The sequence below is a fragment of the Canis lupus genome, chromosome 2 (assembly GCF_003254725.2).
Source record: "Canis lupus dingo isolate Sandy chromosome 2, ASM325472v2, whole genome shotgun sequence".
NCBI classification, from domain to species: domain Eukaryota; kingdom Metazoa; phylum Chordata; class Mammalia; order Carnivora; family Canidae; genus Canis; species Canis lupus.
Genome location: NC_064244.1, coordinates 82,240,193 through 82,246,056, shown reverse-complemented (window position 1 = coordinate 82,246,056; position 5,864 = coordinate 82,240,193).

The following is a 5,864-nucleotide window of genomic DNA, read 5'->3' as shown; positions in this document are numbered from 1 at the left end:
ATCAAGCTTGTAGGGAAGCTCAAAAGACTTAGGAAGAAACTTTGATCTTCCCCCAACTGCCTAAAAGAATTTAGGTAGAGATCCTGCTCCAGGAAGAGAGCTGTCACCACAGATCACACGTTGTAAAATGAACTAGGGATAGTAAACAGGGAGGCATTTAGCAAAGTCTAACTGTTAAAATCTCTCCGTGTCCCATTGCTTCTGTGTGGACTGGCAAACATTTGTTTACCAAACATTTATTTTTTTATCTTCCTGTGAATTATTTCCTTCCCTTCAAAGTAGCAGACTCATACTCCTTACTTTAATTGAGATGGAATATATTCTTCATTTTACCTTTCTGCCTTTGAGCCTCTTGTGTATGTTGGTATGTTCAAAATTAAATTCGATTTTCTCCATAACCTGTCTCACATTGATTTAATTCTTATATCAGCCAGAAGAATCTTGAAGGACAGAGGAAAATTTTTTCCACCCCAACGTACCTATGTATTTTAGTCCAGGTTCCCTAAAAGTAGAGCCTGACTGACACAGGCTTGCAGGTGCACAGGGTTGACTGAGTGGGGGCTCTCGGGAGAAGAGTGTGAAGGACAAGGGACAGGGCAGTGGAAGGAGCCAGGCAAGGACATGGTCCCAGCTGGAGCCGGCTTCCACCGACCACAGGAGGGCTCTGGAATGTGGACTGTGCCACAGCATGAGTCCCAACCTGGAGGCCGGGAGGGGGGCGGGTGCCTTTTGTTGTCCTTTGTCAGTGAGTTAAGGCTGTGGAGACAGTGGTTCTCTAGAAGAAGCAAGGGTTAGGGGCTGTTAGCAACCAACACTCACAGCAGTTGGAGATGGGTGTGCCCGGTACAGGGGTCCGGATGGGACCCTGACGGTTCGTTACAACTAGTCAAACCACCTGAGGAGACAGTTGCGTGGACACTGCCGAGGGACGAAGTGGACACCAGGGTTGCTGGACGAAAGACGATGGCATTGGTGCCAATAGTCAACGTTGCTCCAGGAATTTAGATCCTGGGCACTCAGCCCAGTGGAGAGAGCCGCAAAGTGCAAAAAGGAGATAGAATTTTGAGAAGACACTTTAAGAAAAATGAGCAATGTGCTGGAGTTAATCTCTTCTCACTCAAATCGCTCTTCAAACATATACATATTCATGAGCGGGCATTGGGAGAGGTTGTCTGAAAGTTAACTTGTTGTCAAAATGTGGCATTTTTCTTCCACTTAACACCACGGCCTGCCTCATGACTCTACATCTCCATGCGATCCAAAGGCTCCGGGATGAGAAATATTCTATTAACTTTCCATCATGGGCTGGGCCTGGCGCCAGCTTCCTATTTGACAGTGAAATCTGTTAGAGCAGATCCGTGACCCACTTTGATGTGGTTACAGACGGAGCGCTCAACCTCCTTGAAAATTCGCATCCCTCTTTGGTCCCTGGAGGGGGAAAGTTAGAGAAGCGACTCCAGCTCCCTTTAAGGATGGCTCCTGCCCTCTGCATTTCTCTGAAAAGTCTTCAGCCTCACAAGACCCTTTATTCCTCAGGGAAAAGAAATGACAACAAGAGCATAGGATGTTTTGAAGATTTCCTACCTTTCGCCCTTTGTTCTTTCCTTAAGGAAGGCAGACGTGCGCTGTTTCTAATTATTTGGTTAGCTCGGAGCAAGCCCGCATATTCACCTTGGCCAGTCTGAATCCTTGACTTGTGTCTGGGTGTGATCGTCTGTGTTTAGCAGCAAGAATCAAGTCCAGGATGCTGCGCGAGACAAAGGAGGGGCAGAGAAGGTGTTAGGGGGCTTTATCTGCCAGGAAGTAAAAGGGAGATGTTAGCTTTGAGGAAACAAATAGCGCTTCTAGAAAAAAATAAAAATCGTCAACAATTGGAATTTCAGTTTGATGCTCTTATAACTGGTCTTTTTTTTTTTTTTAAACTTCCTTTAGCCCATCCTCTGAAGTGCTGGTAGTTCATTACCATATTCTGGTATAACCCAGAAATACCACAGAAGAGTAGTGAATAGTGGGGGTGGTTTTTTTCCCCCACCGAGTTGCTCCAAATTGATTGTCCCCATTGTTACCGATGGAGGCGGTCTCGAGCAGGATCTGGTCAGTGTGATAAAGAAGGTAATCAGGTCAGCGGTTGGGCCTCCACCCCCAGACCCTCTGCCTGCGGATCTGGCCAAAGCCTTCCAGTGCCTCAACAGTTCTGTTTGCTACCAAGTGGTTTGTGCCTCATCTGAGCGGTGCCGCCCTGCGTAGCCAGAATGCCGCGGGCCGGCTTGTCTGCACGGAGCCCGGGGCCCGGGCCACCTGCTGCCGCCGGTCACGGCTGGGGCCTGGCAGCCGGACGCAAGCCAGGGAGCTGTGGCCTCCGTCCCAGCGCACTGCGGGGACATTAACTCGCCTCCAAACAATACAGAGGTGACCCTTCCCTCTCAGGTAAAAGCTCCCACGGCCGGAGGCTGGGATGGGGGTCAGTCCAGGGAGACCTAACTGGCCGTGTGATCTTGGCTCTGAAGGGGGGTGGGGTGGGGGAGATGGGCGGGGGCTTCTCCTCTCCTACCCGGCCCTACCCCCCTTCACTAGGACGGATTCTTCTTCTGCTCCAGGTCTCAGCTGCACAGCCACCTCCTCAGAGAAGCCCTCCCTGACCCCCTCTGCTCTTCCCCACCACTCTCAGTGCTGGTTTCCTTCACAGAAGAAGCATTAGCACAATCCCTAATGATGTTCTGCATTCTAGATCCTTCTAGATGACCAGCTCCAGGAGGGCATAAGACCCACCTGTCTCAATTATCTGTGTTGACACCACAGCGACCCCATGTCTGTTCCATGTAGGTGCTCAATACGTATTGGTTTTTTAAAAAAACATCTTAAATGATCAATTGGATTTATTTTTAACTTTAATTTTTTTAAATTTAAATTCAATTTGACAACATACAGCATCATGCCCAATGCCCATCCCGTCACATGCTCCCCTCAGTCCTCGTCACCCAGGCACCCCAACCCCCACCCGCCTCCCCTTCCACTGCCCCTTGGTCGCTCCCCAGAGTCAGGAGTCTCCCGTGGTGTGTCTCCCCCTCTGATGTTTCCCCCTCAGCTCCCCTCCCTCCCCTACGATCCCTTCCACTATGTCATATTCCCCGTGTGAGTGAGACCATATGCTCATTGTCCTTCTCCGACTGACTGACTCCACGTAGCATCACACCCTCCAGCTCCAGCCACATCGAAGCAAATGGTGGGTGGTCGTCGTTTCTGGCGGCTGAGTGATACCCCCTGTGCACAGGCCGCGGCTTCTCATCCATCATCTGTCAAGGACCCCGAGGCTCCTCCCAGTCTGGCTGTTGTGGACACTGCTGCTGGGAACACTGGGGGGCAGGTGTCCTGGTGTCCCCTGCATCTGTATCTTTGGGGTAAATCCCCAGCAGTACAATTGCTGGGTCGTAGGGCAGGTCTATTTGTAACTCTTTGAGGAACCTCCACACAGTTTTCCAGAGTGGCTGCACCAGGTCACATTCCCACCAACAATGCAAGAGGGTCCCCCCTTCCCCACATCCTCGCCAACATCTGTGGTTTCCTGTCTTGCTAATTTTCCGCATTCTCACGGGGCTGAGGTGGGATCCCATTGTGGTTTTGATGTGTATTTCCCTGATGGCCAGTGATGCGGAGCATGTCCTCACGCACTTGTTGACCACGTGTAGGTCTTCTTTGGAGAAATGCCTGTTCATGTCTTCTGCCCATTTCATGATTGGATTGTTTGTTTCTTAGGTGTTGAGTTTGATAAGTTCTTTATTTTCAATACATATTATTGATGCTGTTGCTGAGTCTGGAGGAGTAACAGTGGTCTTCTCTCCCCCTCTGCCTCCATGCTCATGCCCAGGAGAGAAGATGCAGGAGGTAGGCGTGTGCATGTCCAAATATCAGTGTGGCGCCAGTAACACCAGGACCGGAGACAGTGGCTTCACAGTGTCCATGCTCGGCCCTGCTTGAACTGGCCCCTGGGCTGGGCTGCAGGCTTTGAGGATGGGGTGGAGGTGAAGGAGGAAGAAGGAGACAAGGGATGGAGGGCGGGAGAAAGGGGAGGGCCGGTGTCCTCCAAGAAACCTGAGGAGTGGGCAGTAGGTGACCCCCACCCCGGGTTCTCGGGGAGGGGGCGCCAGACACATGATGGTTCACGGACTTTCAGGCCAGGGAGTCTCCGAGGGTCTCCCTGGGGCCGGCGTCTCCGGTCAGCCTTATGCATCACGCCATGGGTTCTAGGAGTGAACCAGGCCGATCGTACATTCATCCATTTATTCACTCCCCCTGGTTTTGTGGGGGTGCAGGCAGCATGACTTTCAGTTTCCAGCTCCCTTACCCGAACCCTGGGGAGAGGGTGAGGTGCCCTCTCAGGGTACCCCCAGGGGTGGTCCTTGACCCCCCAAACCCCACTTGCTCCCACCGTAGGGACACACATGGAGGCTACACAGGGCATCGCCGCCTTTGTCCAGCGAGTGTCTGCTGGCAGTCAGGTCCCTGGTTAAGCGCTGTGGGATTTCAGGGAGTTATTAGGTCCAAGCCTGGCCTGAGGGGCTTCATTCATTCATTCATTCATTCATCCCACAAACGAAGCATCTGCCCTTTGCCCAGCACTGTGCCGAAGCCGAGGCTACAAGGTGGTCAAGACAAACGTGCCTGTGCTCAGCGTTCGTGGTCCAGCGAGGGCGGCGGCCTGGCCAGCAGGTAACATTCAGAGCAGCTCGCGCCCCGAGAAAGAGCTCAGGGGAGGGGAGGCTGGGAACAGAGGCAGAGGACCCGGAGGGTGGACAGGTCGGGATGGGGCCCTTGGGATCTGGAGACCAGGGATGACCTCTCCGAGGAGGTGCCCTTGCGCCTGTCACCCCCAGGGCCACCCTCCAGCAGCTTGGCGGTCTCAGGGGAGTTAAACTTCCTATGTGCCACTTGCTTCCAAGGTGCGTGAAGCAGAGCCTGCCAGGCCCCCGATTTGGCCCAGCATCCCTGCCCCATATTCTATTCCTCTGAGCGCCCTCGGGTCCCCGACACACACCCCTGACCCCCTCTCTTGACGGGACACAGCAAAGTCACGGAGCAGCAGGGTACGTGCGGTGGGAGGCACCACTGTAGCCATTCCTGGAAACCCCCACCTGCTACATATAAAAAAGAGAAGGGAGAAGTGGACAAATCCAGGGTGCGTTTTTAGGAGTTAGACTTGATAAGAAAGCGCAGCGGAGGAAGGAAGAGTTAAGAGATTTGAACGTGTGCATGTGGAAAACTGAATCTAGGTAGTGATGCTTCATGAAATAGTTTTTTTTTTTTTTTTTTTCCAGTTCAGAGGAAGGAGACATTACTTGTATCTAGAGGCAGGACAGGCTACTGCATTTGGTTGTGCAGGTTGTGCACTGCATAACTCCGGGGAATGACATTCATAATTGCACGCAACATGCCCCGTGGAGGAGAATCCAGAAGCTCCAAGGGGGAAGGGGCATTTGAGACGCGGGGTCTCAGCGGGTGGAAGGGGCTGGTAGGTGGCATTCCAGTTGTAAGGGGGTCTCCGAGGGGGGAGTACTGGGTGGTCACGGGTGTGGGAGGGCTCTGATTTGGCGGGAGCGTAGTCAGGGGAGTGGGTAGTACAGGACACGGCTCACAAAAGGGCTTGTGGGAAGATCATGGGCGGCCTTGAACGCCAGGCTGCAACTGCGATTTGTTCTCTAGGCCGCGGGCCACACGCAGCCTGTGCGCTCAAGGTGGTTCCCACATTCCTAAAGAGCTGCAAAAGCAAATTGAACAAAAAAGGAAAAGGGCCCAACGGAGGCAATGGGTGGTCTGCAAAGCCTAAAAGACTAACCATCTGACCCTTTACAGAGTCTTGGGAAGTTCTT